General features: G+C 38.7%; 1 long non-coding RNA gene across 1 annotated transcript; it reads left to right on the forward strand.

The window, feature by feature from the left end:
• The first annotated feature begins 1386 nt into the window (after positions 1-1386).
• On the forward strand, positions 1387-16431 carry LOC116536501. The gene is made up of 2 exons (XR_004262674.1): positions 1387-1439; positions 16289-16431. It is a non-coding gene; the product is annotated as an uncharacterized LOC116536501 (long non-coding RNA).
• The last annotated feature ends 214 nt before the right edge of the window (positions 16432-16645 follow it).

Genomic DNA, 16645 nt, shown 5'->3' on the forward strand with positions numbered 1-16645 from the left:
AAATTTCTTGTAAATATAGTCATATATTTTGTGTCTGGCTTCTTTCACTCTGCGTGTTTTAGGGTTTCATCATTGTTATAGCCTGTATCGATTATTCATTTCTATTCACTGCTCAGTTATAGTCCGTTGACTAGATATATCATTTTTTTTACCCATTCGTTTGTTGATGGACACAGCATTTTTCCAGATTTTATCTTGCAGCTGCTATGACCATTCATGTACAATTGTTTTTGAGGACGTCAATTTTCATTTCTCTTGGCTAAATACTTATGAGCTTAATTGCTAGGTTACAGAGTAAGTGCATATTTAACTTTTTTTTTTTTTTTTTTTAGACGGAGTCTTGCTCTGTCGCCCAGGTTGGAGAGCAGTGGCATGATCTCTGCTCACCGAAACCTCTGCCTAGCGGATTCAAGCGATTCTCCTGCCTCAGCCTCCTGAGTAGCTGGGATTACAGGTGCCTGCCACCACACTCGGCTAATTTTTTTGTATTTTTATTTAGTAAAGATGGAATTTTACTATGTTGGCCAGGCAGGTCTCCAACTCCTGACCTCAAGTGATCCACCCGCCTTGGCCTCCCAAAGTGCAGGGATTACAGACATGAGCTACCGCACCCAGTGGCATATTTAACTTTTTAAGAAACTGCAAAGCACTTTGCCAAAATGGGTGTGCTAGTTTACATTTTCACCAACAATGTATGAGAGTCTCAGTTGCTCCACACCCTTGCCAACATTTAGTATTGTCTTTTTAAATTACAGCCCTTCTCATGTGTATATAGGGGTATGTCCGCATGGTTTTAACTTGCACTTGCCTAATGACTAATGATTTTGGATGGTCAGCATTTTTTCTTACACTTGTTATTAATATGGCTTCTTTGATGAAGTGCCAGTTCAAATTTTATGCCTTTTCTTGAGTAGTTTGTCGTCGTCGTCTTCTTCTTCTTCTTCTTTTTTTTTTTGAGATGGAGTTACTCTGTTGCCAGGCTGGAGCGCGGTGGAGCGATCTTGGCTCACTGAAACCTCCACCTCCTACATTCAAATGATTCCCCTGCTTCAGCCTCCCGAATAGCTGGGACTACAGGTGTGTGCCACCACGCCTGGCTAATTTTTTTGTATTTTTAGAAGAGATGGGGTTTCGCCATGTTGGCCAGACTGGTCTCGAATTCCTGACCCCAGATGATCCACCTGCCTCGACCTCCCAAAGTGCTGGGATTATAGGTGTGAGCCACCGTGCTCCCCCTGTCTTCTTAATGAGTTGTGACAATTCTGTTTCCTGCATAGAAGTTCTTTACCAGGATTGCCGGGCGCGGTGGCTCAAGCCTGTAATCCCAGCACTTTGGGAGGCCGAGGCGGGTGGATCACGAGGTCAAGAGATCGAGACCATCCTGGTCAACATGGTGAAACCCCGTCTCTACTAAAAATACAAAAAATTAGCTGGGCATGGTGGCGTGTGCCTGTAGTCCCAGCTGCTCAGGAGGCTGAGGCAGGAGAATTGCCTGAACCCAGGAGGCGGAGGTTGCGGTGAGCCGAGATCGCGCCTTTGCACTCCAGCCTGGGTAACAAGAGCGAAACTCCGTCTCAAAATTAAAAAAAAAAAAAAAAAAAAAAAGTTCTTTACCAGGATTATGTTTTTCAACTATTTTCTCAAAAATCCGTGATTTCAATGTTATTTTCTTAATGATATCATTTTAAGATAAAAAGATTTTAATTTCAAGTGGTATTTATGCTCTGTATAGAATTATTAGTTGACTTTAATTTCTTTATCATTTGCAATATGTCATTCTGGCTTGCAAAGTTTCTGACTAGAATTCCCCTTTCATTTTTATCTTTGTTTCTATGTCAGGTATCCTTTTTCTTTTTTTTTTAAATGAGATTATACTATCTATATATATAGTATAATACATATAGTGTGTATATATATGTATATATATATTTGGCAACTCTGTAATACATATTTACTTCTCTATGTTTTACCTTCTCTATGTTTAGATACGTTTAGATACACAAATATTTAACCACCGTGTTATAATTGCCACAGTATTCAGTAGAGTAACCTGCCGTGCAGGTTTGTAGCCTAGGACCAACAGCCCATACCACACAGCCAAGGTACAAAACACCTGAGGACACGTGTCCCCGACGTTAGGCCACCCTCGACTGTACTTTCCTCACATATTCTTTTCTTTTCTTTTTTTTTATGGGGGGGAAGGGTGAGGGAAGCGCTGCGGGATGGGGGGGAGGGCCGCAAAGAAAGAAAGAGAAAGAGAAAGGGGGAGAGAGAACTCGTGTATCCTTTTTCGCTGGCTGCTTTAACTTTTTTAAGCACTGGTTTTCTGTAATTGGATTATGTTGTTCCGTGGTACATCTTCAAAATATGTTTTCTGCTTTTGGTTCATTGAACTTCTTGTACCTGTGGATTTATAGTTTTCATCAGCTTTGGGAAAGTTTCGGCTGACATTTCTTCAACTATTTTTCTTTCTCTTCTGCTTTTCTTTCAGGAACTTCAATTATACATCTGTTAGACCAGCTGTTATTGTCCCACAGGGGACTGAAGCTCTGTTTTTTGTTTTGATTTTTTTTCAGTTTTTTTTCCTCTCTTTGCTTCATGTTGTATTATTTCTGTTGTAGTCACCAAACTCAGTAATCTTTTCATCTAATCTGTTGTTAATCCTATTTGGTGAAATTTTTATTTAAAATACTGTATTTTTCGTCTTCAGAAGAGCTCTCTGAGACTTCTAAAATATGTTTCTTTTCACCCTTCCTTACACTTATGTTCTCCTATATCTTTGAAAGCACATACTTAAAATAGCTATAATACATGGCTGCTAATCCCATTGTCTCTGTCAGTTGTGGGTCTTCCATTTACTAATTTTTGGCTTGGTTATGCATCACATTTTCCCACTTTCTGTATGTCTGATAATTTTTAAAAATTGGACTCTGCTTGTGTGTTTTACATTGTTTAGTGCTAGATATTGTTGTACTCCTTTAATGAGTGTTAGACTTTTTTATGAGCAGTTAGCTTTTGAAGGTTGCTTTTGATCTCTTGTGAGGCTTGTTTTCAAGCTCTTTTAGGGAGGTTTTAGAATGATGAATTCTAGAGCTAATGTAGTCCCACTTCTAAGGCATCGCACTTCTCAAATCTTTGTTGAATGGCTGACTATTCATCAGGATTTCTTCACTTTGAATGAAGGAAACTCCATCCACAAAGGTTTTGATCCTGTGTGACTTCTGGAAATTGTTCGTTTTACAGTTTCTCAGTAGTGAGTCTTTCCTCAGAAGAAGAGGAGAAACACCTTGCCCCAACAAGGAGTTTCACATTTTGCATATACAAATTGATGCTCATGAAAAATTCAAGGGGTCGCTCGTGCAGATGTCTAGACCTCTTCTGCTGCTTAGCTGTCTCTCTCTCGAACTCTGCCTGTAAGTCATAGCTCCCTTGGCCTACTCATACTGATTTTTGTTTCCACAACTCAACAAGACTCTCAGTTCTTTTTCTCTTGGCTATGTCTTGGAGTTTTCTTCAAGGCAGTATTCTAGGATAATGATAGACATTCAGGAATTAAGTTCTGCACTGCCTTATGTCTAATATCTCAAAATTGTCCTTTCATATATTTTGCCTTATTTTCTAGTTGTTTACGGTAGGAAAGTGATTCCTGTATCAGTTCATCCTTCGTAGGTAGAAGTAGAAATTCCCTCTGCAAAATGTTAGAAGCCGTTATATCGATACGGCAGGTAAGACTGATGAAAAACTATTAGAGGAAGCCCTGTGAAAGATGAGATTGAAACATCTGAGGGAAGTATGTGTGATACTTTGAAAATAAAGTCAAAAGCCGGGCATGGTGGCGTGCACCTGTAGTCCCAGCTACTCGGGAGGCTGAGGCAGGAGAATTGCTTGAACCCTGGAGGCAGAGGTTGCAGTGAGCCGGGATCCAGGCACTGCACTCCAGCCTGGGCGACACAGTGAGACTCCGTCTCAAGAAAAAAAAAAAAGGAAAATAAAGTCAAAGACATCACTCTTTTGAGCCCTCTCCATCCTCACTCCCAGTTTCCCCCACCAATTGTTAAGCCTTCCTTCCTCTGCCTGCTCTAGGTCACTTTTAAGGCTCTATATAACTTAATATTTTTTAAATGCTTTTGGATTTAAGAAAAAAAATGGATGCCTAAATAACATCTTGCTATTCACAAAGATGAATGGGGTCCTCCAAGGTCACTCATTTTCATGGTGGTTTTTCCCTCTATGGAGCTGTGTAACACCCTGTAGAATTTATGCTACTGTGTATTTAGTGAAGATATTCTATCATTATTTTGAAACTCAAGAAGCCATAGCTAAAAACAATTAAAAATTGATCTGAACACAATAATTGTAAAATCTATAAAGATTTCTGATTTTCCCCTTAGCCAGAGATTTTGGATTTCTTGTTCTCCAAATGCCTGCTTGGATTTCATGATTTGATGAAGTTAGTATCCATTAAGCACAAATTCCTTTATTGTAAGACAAAAGTCCTTTTCCTATAAACATAAACTGGAAAACAGCAAGAGAGATTTTTTCCTTCAGTATTTGTGTTGATGGGAGTGCTGTGGTTTTTTGCTATGTTCACAAGCTGACAGACTGGACAGTACATTTTTTGCTTTGTTTCAGGCCATGTAAATTTTTCTAAGTACATGGCTAATGGTTGCCAAGCCTCGGTCAATAACACTGACATTTTCTCCATCCACAAAGCTTCCCACATGGATTACATCTATGCATTACTCACACAACATAATCACTGGCCCATATGCCAGAAGGAAATACCATTTTACAGTTGCCTCTAAAGCACACATTTCCAGCTTTGGTTCCACATATAAGACAGATTTGCAGCTTGCATTTTCTTACGCTCAGCCCAACACATTCAACTCAGGCAGAAGTATATGTTCCATAAGCTGTTTTTTTGTTTTGTTCTAGAAAACTCTGGCTTCTTTTTGGACAATCTGTCACCTATTTTTTGTTTTTTAAAGAGCAACACTACACTGTTTGCATTGTTAAAAACAAGTCCAGAGGAAAATGTGCCTTGGAAATCCTTCACTGATTTGTTTTCATAGAACAGCTGGAGGTGAGGCCCACCATCGAAATCACGTCCAGTTGCTGCTGGTCAAGTTGCACATTCAGGAAATTCATAATTAGGTGTTTATATCCTCTGCTGAGTTTACCCTGAAGAACTCTTTACAACTCTTGATTTACCTTTTTCTTTGTCATTCAAAAGAACAACAACAACAAAAAAGTGACGTGAGAGGGCAAAATAAATTAAAATTGAATTGTAGCGTTGCCTGTAAAATAAACCTAATCATCTTGACTGTTACCTTCTCTTAAAAATAAAAATAGTCCCAGCATGTGTATACATTAGTATGTGTGTGTGGTGGTTCTCAGAAACATTAAAAAATGATTTAAAACATTGAGAGAGGGTTTTCTCCTTAAAAATTATGCTCTGGAAAATTCATCTACTTATATTTTGATTTCAAAAGGTATGGATTAGATAAGATCAACTGGTACTACCTGGACTTCAAAGATTACATTTCAACATTTTCTGTAAATTGTATACGTTTGCTTATTCTCTCTTCTCTCCCCTTTCCCAACTTGGCAATATTCAATAATTATTATAATATTGTAATTTGTAGCTTGAGTGTGTCAATCTCTTGTTTTTAACAAGATCCTCAGTTCCATATCCAAGATGTGGCTTTTAATGCATATTTCAGACCAGCAGCATTTCTTGGACTTTGAAATCCTTTATTAGGCAATTTTAGGAAAAATAAGGAAAGAGAAAATTATCCGTGAACGTTAGTGTGATGAAAAGTATGTAGGATGATTTTCCTTATAGTAAGCAGTTAATTACCTGATAATAACAATAAATAGAGGCTCAAGTTAAATGCCATAAACTAGTTCTGCAAAATTAGAACCAAATAAAGTTTCTCAACAGAATTACCATATGAGCCAGCAACTCCACTCCTGGATATATACCTAAAAATATTGAAAACAGGTACTCAAACAAATACTAATACCCAAATTTTCATAGCAGCACGACTCACAGTACCTCAAAGTTGGAAGCAGCCCAAATGTCTAGCAATGGGTAATGAATAAACAAATTGAGTTATGTCCATAGAAGGGAACATCATGCAGCCATTAAGATGGATGAAGTCCCAATACATGCTGCAATGTGACTGAACCTTGAAAACAAGCTAAGTGAAAGAAGTCAGACACAAAATGTCTCATACTGTATGATCCAATTTAAATGAAGCTGCAAAATAGATAAATTTTTAGAGACAGAAAGCAGTTTGTGGGTACCAAGAACCAAAGAGGAGACAGTGGAAATACTTGCTTAATGAGTATGACATTTTATTTTTGGGTAATAAAAATGTTTTGGAATTAGAAGTGGTGATTGGACAATGTTGTGAATGTACAGGATCTACCGAGTTTTTCAGTTTAAGATGGTTAATTTTATGGTGTGTGAATTTCACCTCAATAAAAAAGTTAGAAAAAGAAAAGAAATATAGTACCTGCTTTCTGTAAGGGCTTCCTATATCTAAGCGGCTACAGAACTTGATGTTCCCACAGAGTTATAAGTGGGACCATGATCTAGCTGTTCTTCATTTTTTTCCAAAAGCAAATGAAAAATATTAATTTATATATTAAAAACAAGACTTTTACATATGGCAACAACCATTTCCATAGATCTTCCTCCAAAATATGCCCTTATAAAAATTATAGGTACATTTTAGACTCCAATATCAGATTTTACATTTGATCTTTCTTTAAGGTACATACTAAACCCATGTATTACTACGGCTTAATATAAATCCAGTGTTTCTTATTTATTAACTGTTAGCCTCTCATATCAAATGGAAATGTTTCTTCCCCCAGAAACCCTTTATCAATTCCACCAAATGTAAATTGGTACCACAGGAATACTAGTACAGTCTTTTCTTAAGGAAGAAGTAAGCTTAAAAGAAGAAAGAAAAGAGGTGGCATTTCAAGTTATGTTTTTAAAAAATGTACAAATAGGACGGGTGTGGTGGCTCACGCCTGTAATCCCAGTGCTTTGGGAGGCTGAGACAGGAGGATCACCTGAGGTCAGGAGTTTGAGACCAGCCAGCCTAACATGGAGAAACCCCATTTCTACTAAAAATACAAAATTAGCTGGGCATGGTAGCACATGTCTGTAATCCCAGCTACTCGGGAGGCTGAGGTAGAATTGCTTGAACCTGGGAGGCAGAGGTTGTGGTGAGCTGACACTGCACTCCAGCTTGGGCAACAAGAGCGAAACTCCATCTCAAAAACAAACAAAAAAGTACAAATAAAATTGTAGAAAAATAAGAAAATACACATAAACAAAAGAATAAACTGGATGAAATTGGGTATGAGAGTTGCCCTTTCCACCCATAGGAGTGTGCATGTTTTTCCCATGTTCCAGAAGGGGCTCAACAGGTAGACTGAGTCATCTCTCTACTGAGAGAGCATGAGAAGATGAGGCACAGACAGGCTTCTTCCTTCAGCCCCAACAGGGCACTGACAGTTTGGCTGATGTCACTCTATGAGCTTTTCTGGGCAGAGACTTGTGGGCAGGCCACCATTCCCTGAATAGCCACCATTGATGTATACGGGCAGCTGGATCTGAGTCTTGATGAGGAGATCACTCAACATCAACCAGCCAGAGGAAGAACAAGGTGAACATTCAGAACCGCATCCCTATGAATTAGAGTTGCTGGAAGACAGAGAACGCAACTTAAACTTCAGCAGAAAAGATACTAGCAATTATTAGGGACACACAAGCATTGCACTAAAAAGACTCTCTTAATTAAAACGCAAAAACAAAGACACGATTTTCAAATGTAAAGTTCAATAGTGAAGAAAATGCTTACTGCTGAAATCCAACTAGTAGCCTGGAAACTGAATGCAAGAAATATTTCAAAGCTTAGAGAGGAAGTCGCAGGAAGGGGTCTGAGAGAACCGACATGGAGTCAACAGGAGTTCCAGAAGGAAAAACTGGGCCGGGCGCGGTGGCTCACGCCTGTAATCCCAGCACTTTGGGAGGCCGAGGCAGGCAGATCACGAGGTCAAGAGATCGAGACCATCCTGGCCAACATGGTGAAACCCCATCTCTACTAAAAATACAAAAATTAGCTGGATGTGGTGGCCTGCGACTGTAGTCCCAGCTACTCGGGAGGTTGAGGCGGGAGAATTGCTTGAACCCAGGAGGCGGAGGCTGCAGTGAGCCGAGATTGTGCCACTGCACTCCAGCCTGGCGCCTGGCGACACAGCAAGACTCTGTCTCAAAAAAAAAAAAAAAGGAAAAACTGATGTGCATGAAGAAAAAAATGAAGCACAAAAGCAAACAAAATGAAGATTTAGCTGGACTGAAGAAAGGATACCAAGCTTCAGGCAGAAATAATGAGAAAATATTGTATATATACATACACTATGGATCGATATATTCTAATAATATTTTTGTACCCCAAAGATAAAGACAAAAAAAATCTCATTCTTTCTGAGTATAAGCTTGTGAGTTATTTATAAAAGAAAAGAAATTAGACTGATACTGAAATTTTTCCTTTGCAACAGTGGAAGCTAGAAGACAGTGGAGTACATTTTCAACTCCAAGATGCATTTCATCCATAAGGGTGAAAGAAAGATATTTGAAAGTTTGTAAGGATTCAGAGAGGTCGTGAATCTTACTCAACTGGGAAAAATATTAGAAAAAGACTTCATAAAAGCAACAACAATTAATAAAAGTTCTTGAAGAAGAGCGAAAACCATAGTGAGCAATGAATTTTTGATAACTAATTAAAAACAAATGACAATGATATGATGGGAATGTGTAATGTAAGTACTAAACAAAGGTTCTAGAAATAGAGGACCATGCAAAATAAAATTCCAATAAAAACCTAGGATTTAAAGAATTGAACCACCTCAACAAAATTGAAGAATTGTAGTAAGGAGGGATATAAGAAAAAATGAAGCAAAAATATTCCAAGGGCTTCATCTGTTTGAAGGAAGAGAGGAGAGAATTGCAATAAAATGCCTTCTTCAAGCTGTATGTTATGGGTGAAGAGGATAATGGTGTAATACAATTTCTCATTGGGGAAACGGTGGTGTCTTATTTTCATGTAATAAAAGACATGTTTGATTATATATGAGAACTGGGAAAGAGCAGTTAACAATAAAATGTAAAGGAACGGTCAAATCTCAAAGCAGGTTTGGTGATATTAATAGCATAGAACTGAAATTTAATGGAATTTAAAATTAAAATATCTAAACCAAGTCTGGGTGTAGTGGCTCACACATGTAATCCCAACACTTTGGGAGGCCAAGGCAGGAGGATCCCTTGACCACAGGGGTTCAAGACTGGGCAACATAGTGAGACCTTGCCTCTACAAAAGCATTAAAAATTAACTGAGTGTTGTGACATGCACCTGATGTCCCAACTACTTGGGAGGCTGAGTGGGAGGACTGCTTGAGCCTGGAGGTCAAGGTTGCAGTGAGTGGTGACCAGGCCACTGCACTCCAGCCTGGGTGACAGAGCAAGACCTTGACTCAAAAAATAAAAAATAAAATAAAATCTCTAAACTGAAAAAAGAGGAATAATACATAATAAAAGCATAATTTACAAAGAAAATAAAAGTTATAGCCTTATATGCATAAATAACATAGCAGCTAAATATAATTTAAAATTACTGGAAATATAGTTTAAAGAAATACAGTAAAAGATTTGAATACCAGTTTTGATTAGTTCTGACAGAGAGAGAGAGAGAGAGAGAGAGAGAGAGAGAGAGAGACATTGAGAAATTAAATACTACAATCATGAAGCTTGAAGCTTGATTTTATACGGATATAGTTGGTTCTCATTATTTGCAAATTTGCCTACTTGCTAAAATTTATTTGTAACCATCAAATCAGCTCCTGACACTTTTGCAGTCAGTCACAGACACGTGCAAAGTGACAAAAAATTTGAGTTGGTTGATGCACGTGTTCTCAACAGAAGTTAAACAAGGTGAAACTCTGCCTTCTTGTTCCAACTCTCCTATTGAAAACCAGTGTCTTTTTTGCAGTCTATTTAGTGCCACATTTTCTGCCTTTTTGTGCTTTTTGCTGAGAATTTTGCTATTTAAAATGGCCCCAAAGAGTCATGCTGAATTGCTTTGTGGTGTTCCTGAGCGTGCAAATATGTATGTTAAGCTGTTCAGACATGAGTTACAGTGCTGCTGGCCATCGCTTCGATGTTAATGAGTCACTGATATATATTAAACAAGGCTTTGGTTGATGAAAATGACGCTGCCAGAGGCACACAGGAACCTAACCCTGTGTTCCCTTATGGTTCAGCATTCAATAACTTAATGGCGCAGTAACTTTATAGGACACACTTACCTCAGATAATAAGAATCAACTGTATATAAATTTAGAAAGAACTTTAAATTCTTCAAACATAGAATATCGACTTTTTGTATTCCATGGAAGATTTCTAGATATCACTTACGTGTTTTAACTTTAAGAATATGTCATTGGCCGGGCACGGTGGCTCATGCCTGTATTTCCAGGACTTTGGGGGCTGAGGTGGGGAGATCACGAGGTCAGGAGTTCGAGACTAGCCTGGCCAACATGGTGAAACTGCATCTCAACTATAAATACAAAAATTAGCTGGCCATGGTGGTGCACACCTGTTATCCCAGCTACTTTGGAGGCTGAGGCAGGAGAATCTCTTGAACCTGGCAGGGGGAAGTGGCAGTGAGCTGAGATGGTGCCCCTGTGCTCCAGCCTGGGCAACAGAGTGAGACTCTGTATCAGAAAAAAAAAAGTCATTATGATTTTCTGATCATAATCCAAAAAACTTAGAAATAAAGAAAATTGACACAAAAATCTTAATTACATTGAAATTTAAAAGTACAGATACTTCCAATCCAAAGGAATATTAAAAACTGTCAAAAAAGCAATAAATGTAACATTATCTAGAAAGCACTGAAATTAGTATTTTCAACTAACGCTTATGGTAAAGACTCCATTCACAGAAAAAAATACCTTTAATTCTTTTATTATTCAAGAATGAATATGTTAAAATATAAAAAGTTTATAATATTTATAAAAATTACAGAAAAATAAAAACAAAAAACTAGGAAAGAGGAATTAAGAAACATAAAACTTGAAATTTTAAAGAAATAGGAAACAAAAAATAGTTAAAGATTAAAAGGCTCAAAATCTGGCTCTTTGAGTGATATACAAAAAGTCATGCCATTTTTTTTTTCTTTTTTTTTTTTTTTTGGGACGGAGTTTCGCTCTTGTTACCCAGGCTGGAGTGCAATGGCGCGATCTCGGCTCACCGCAACCTCCGCCTTCTGGGTTCAGGCAATTCTCCTGCCTCAGCCTCCTGAGTAGCTGGGATTACAGGCACGCGCCACCATGCCTAGCTAATTTTTTGTATTTTTAGCAGAGACGGGGTTTCACCGTGTTGACCAGGATGGTCTCGATCTCTTGACCTCGTGATCCACCCGCCTCAGCCTCCCAAAGTGCTGGGATTACAGGCTTGAGCCACCGCGCCCGGCCCTAAGTCATACCATTTTTATTTGAAATCAAGGAAAACAGGAAGAGCAAAAATACATGTTTGTAAAAAACAAAACAAAACAAAAAGACAAAAAAACTCACACACATACACACGACAAACACCAACAAGCAAATAAGAAAAAAAAGAAAACTATATGTGCAACACTAAAAATATTTGAAAATTAAAATTTGAAGCCTACGTGATTTCCTAGCCAACACGTGATACAGCAATTGCCTCAAGTAAAGGCAGGAAACTTGAATCAACTAATTGGTATAGAAGAGATTTTAAAAAGGGATTCAAGATCTAGCATTTACAAAGGCAACAGGATCAAATGTGTTTATATCTAAATTGTAGCAAAACTTTAAAGTAAGTAATTGCAGGATTATTTAAGCTATCCCAGACCTTAGAAAAAACAGAGAGCAGAAAATTTTAATATCAACCCAATAAAGAGAGTGTCAAAAAATAATATATGTTACCTAATAAGGTTTATTCCAATAGTGCAATCTCAGAAAGACTAATAACCTAATTGTTATTCTTTTTAATTTAAAATCATGTCAAAGTCATAGAACAATACAAAGTAAAAGTATAAGAACAATACAAAGAATACCTGTATGCCCTTCACCCAGAGACACTATTCAAGTTTTGTCAACTGTCCCAGTAATGTTCTTTATATAGGAAAAGGATCCAACCCAGCATCCGGTAATGTACCTAGCTTTGTCTCTGTAGCCTCTTTTAATCTGGAACGGCTCATCATTCTTCAGCCTTTCCTCCAGTCTCATGACCTTAAGATTTTTCTTTTTTGTTTGAGAACAGAGTCTCACTCTGTCGCCCAGGCTGGAGTTCAGTGCATGATCTTGGCTCACTGCAACCTCCGCCTCCAGGTTTCTGCAATTCTCCTGCCTCAGCCTTCCAAGTAGCTGGGACTACAGGCTTGCGCCACCATGCCCGGCTAATTTTTGTATTTTTAGTAGAGACGGCATTTCACCATGTTGGCAAGGATGGTCTCGATCTCCTGACCTCGTGATCTGCCCGCCTTGGCCTCCCAAAGTGCTGGAATTACATGTGTGAGCCATCCTGCCCGGCCTGTCCTTATCGCATGCCCTTATTTTGTAGGACTTCCCCAATTGCAGCTTGTCTGATTCGTCTTCACATTGCAGTAAGATTGTGTATCTTCAGCAGGAACTGCAAAGAAGTGAGGTGTTAAGGTTGCATCCCCTTGGGTCACACGTGATGTTGATTGCCCCATGCCTGATAAAGCATGCTCACTTCATTAAGGTGGCATCTGCTAGGTTTCTCCATTATAAAATTTCTTTTTCCCTTTGCAATTAGTAAGTATTTTTGTAGGCTGATTGTTGGAAATAGATGCTCGGTGCCACAAAGAAAAATTAGCATTGAGACAAAAGATCTTTCAGCAATGTAATTTTTACTTCCTGGGCTGCATGAACAGTACCTTCGCTAGCCATCCTGCTACAAGAATACAATGAACAAAGGAAAACACACACATTTATTCCTTACGCATTTGGAGTCACCCTTTCTGCTATGTCTGATCTCCATTGGCTGGAGTCAGACCTCACAATCTAAACTAAAACCCGACTGGCTAACGACTGAAAACTTTTCTGAACAGGTAAAAAACAATGGAGAGCTGAGACATGCCTGTGAACACATCCAGCACAGATATCTTGGTTAAAGTACAAGGACATAGAGTGTACTAAGTGCCTGTAAGCATGGCATGTCTAACAGCTGCATAGGATACAGGTATTGATCGACTTACGACCTATGCAACTTACGACCATTCGACTTTACGATCACAATCGCTAGCCACGACTGCTCCGCGTCTGGCAGCGCAACCGTTGCCCAGCTGGGCGTAGGACAGTGCGGACCAGCTTCCGACAGCACTACCATCTCCGCGTGCACCATTGCAACTGTTATCCCAGACTCGGTACAGCAATTTGTGTTTTGTGTCTTGGATATTTTTCATCAAACCCCTCCCAATAAACTTCTTATACATTTAGAAGCGATGGACCCAAACATCGAACGATTTGCAAGGATTGAACAGATGGCGCACGATGTGTTTCGTCTGTATCGTTAAATTTATGAAGAAAAAAAGAAACATACAATTCAGACAAAGCTCACTATGTTTATGAAAAAACCAACTCCGGTAACCCCAACTGCTGCCTCAGATGACGACATCAACGATCCACCAGCGGCCAATACAATGTTTCATACATGTTTACATATTTTGATATGTTTTGCAATTGGGAAAATGTTTCCTATGGTATTTTTTACACCTGTATTTTGTATTTTTGTATGCACCTGTATTTTGTAATTTTGTGTGTTTTGCAAATATTAAACCAGTTGTACTGGTAATGCAGTATTTTACTTAAACCTGACGAATGTAAAAATAAGAAACAAAATGGTGTAGAGATGATACAAATGGCATAAAATGAACTAAGAAAATTATGATATATAACAATAATGAAAGAAAATTATAATAAAATATGACTAAAAGATTTTTATCACATCATTTCACAGTACTGTACATATAGCCTACTCAACTTACGATCAAATCGTGTTACGACCGGTCTGTCAGAACCAATCGTGGTTGTAAGTCGAGCACTAGCCGTAGTGCTTAACAAAGTTATTGGCACACTTACTCTTTAACAAGAAAGGAGACTTTAAAAAGGAACTTTTCTACTTCCCACACTGATACTTTGGCATTAGTAAATATGCTGTCCCTGTCCAACTTTCACTCACTAGTTTCTTGTGACTTTTGCCTAAATTCATTATTACTATAATGGTTATTAAATGGAGATTTCCAATTCCATAATTTCTTCTACATTTGTTGGTTGACATTCTACCATAAGGAAGAATGTTCTCTTCTGATTTATTTATTTATATCTTATTTAATGAGTTACTTTTCCATCATTATTATTACTGTTTTTGAGATGGAGTCTCACTCTGACACCAGGCTGGAGTGCAGTGGCAAAATCTCTTCTCACTGCAACCTCGGCCTCCCGATGCAAGTGATTCTTCTGCCTCAGCCTCCTGAGTAGTTGGGACTAAAAGTGCCCACCACCACACCCTGCTAATTTTTGTATTTTTTTTTAGTAGAGACGGGGTTTCATCATGTTGGTCAGGATGGTCTTGATTTCTTGGCCTTGTGATTCGTCCGCCTTGGCCTCCCAAAGTGCTGGGATTACAGGCGTGAGCCACCGTGCCTGGCCCTTTTCCATTATGATTTATTTTGATGATCAAACTGTTCCATATTTTGGCCAGTGGAGCCCCTACAGACTTTGTTTCTATGTCCTTTTGATAGATCCCTGTTTTCCTGTGATCATATCCTTATTTTCTGTTACAGCAAGATGTTTTCTAAACAAGTTTTCTTTTTTTTTTTTTTTTTTTTTTTTTTATCAGAGACAGAGTCTTGCTCTTTCACCCAGGCTGGCTGCAGTGGCATGATCTTGGCTCAGGGCAAACTCTGCATCCCGGTTCAAGCAATTATCCTGCCTCAGCTCCTGAGTAGCTGGGATTACAGGCATTTGCCATTTTAATATTTTTGTATTTTTAGTAGAGATGGGGTTTAACCATGTTGGTCAGGCTGGTCTCAAACTGCTGACCTTGTGATTCACCCACCTCACCTTCCCAAAGTGCTGGGATTACAGGTGTGAGAAACTGCACCCTGCCTCTAAGTACATTTCCTAAGAAAACAAGATCTGGGTCTGAGGTGTGCCTATTGCTATTAAAATATCACTGTTCCCAGGCTAAGCGGACACAATTATGGAAGTTGAAATCACAATGAGATACTACTTCAGACTCACTAGAATGACTGTAATAAGTAAAGACAGGTCATACAAGTTGTTAGAAAGGATAGGAAGAAACTGGAATCCTCATACATTGCTGAGGGGAATATAAATGGTACAGTTACTTTAGAAGACCATTTGGCAGTATCCATAAAGATTAAACATAGAGGCTGGGCACGCTGGCTCACGCCTGTAATCCCAGCACTTTGGAATGCCGAGGCAGGCAGATCATGAGGTCAAGAGATGGAGACCATCCTGGCCAACATGGTGAAACCCCATCTCTACCAAAAATACAAAAAAATTAGCCGGGCATGGTGGCAGGCGCCTGTGGTCCCAGCTATTGGGGAGGCTGAGGTGGAAGAATCACTTGAACCTAGGAGGTGGAGGTTGCAGTGAGCCGAGATTGCACCACTGCACTCCAGCCTGCTGACAGAGCAAGATTCTGTCTCAAAAAAAAAAAAAAAAAAAAAGGATTAAACATAGAGTAACTATATAACTCATCAATTCCACTCCTAGGTATATATCTAAAAGAACTGAAAACACGTCCACACAAAAACTTGCATATGAATGTTCATAGCAGCATTACTGATAACACCGAAAAAGTAGATCAAATGTCCATCAACTGAAGAGTGAATAAGCACAGTATGGTATATACATACAATGGAACATAATTAGGCAATGAAAATGAATGAAATTCTGTAGTGGTTTGAATAGTAGTTCCCACAAAGATTGTCCATGTCTTAATTTCTGGAACCTGTGAATGTGACTTTATTTGAAAAAGGTTCTTTGGCTGCGCGTGGTGGCTCACGCCTGTAATCCCAGCACTTGGGAAGGCCGATGCAGGTGGAACACCTGAGGTCAGGAGTTCGAGACAAGCCTGGCCAATGTGGTGAAATCCCATCTCCACTAAAAATACAAAAATTAGCCGGATGAGGTGGCGGGCGCCTGGAATCCAAGCTAGTTGGGAGGCTGAGGCAGGAGAATCATTTGAACCCAGGAGGCAGAAGTTGCAGTGAGCCAAGATGATGCCATTTCACTCCAGCCTGGGTGACAAGAGCAAAACTCTGTCTCAAAAAAGCAAAAGATGGATTGTGGTGATGGATATATAATTATAGAAATTTACTAAAATACTTAGTTGTATGTTTACATTGGAATATTTTATATCATGTACAGTATAATCTCAATAAAATTATTAAGAATAAAAACAAAAAATATAGAAATAAATTTGACAAGGAATGTAAAACACTTGTAAAAAAGAAAATTAAAATGATTTTTTTCCTTCTATGGATAT

Source organism: Sapajus apella, unplaced genomic scaffold (genome assembly GCF_009761245.1).
Source record: "Sapajus apella isolate SASKATOON/1434 unplaced genomic scaffold, GSC_monkey_1.0 scaffold101, whole genome shotgun sequence".
NCBI classification, from domain to species: Eukaryota; Metazoa; Chordata; class Mammalia; order Primates; family Cebidae; genus Sapajus; species Sapajus apella.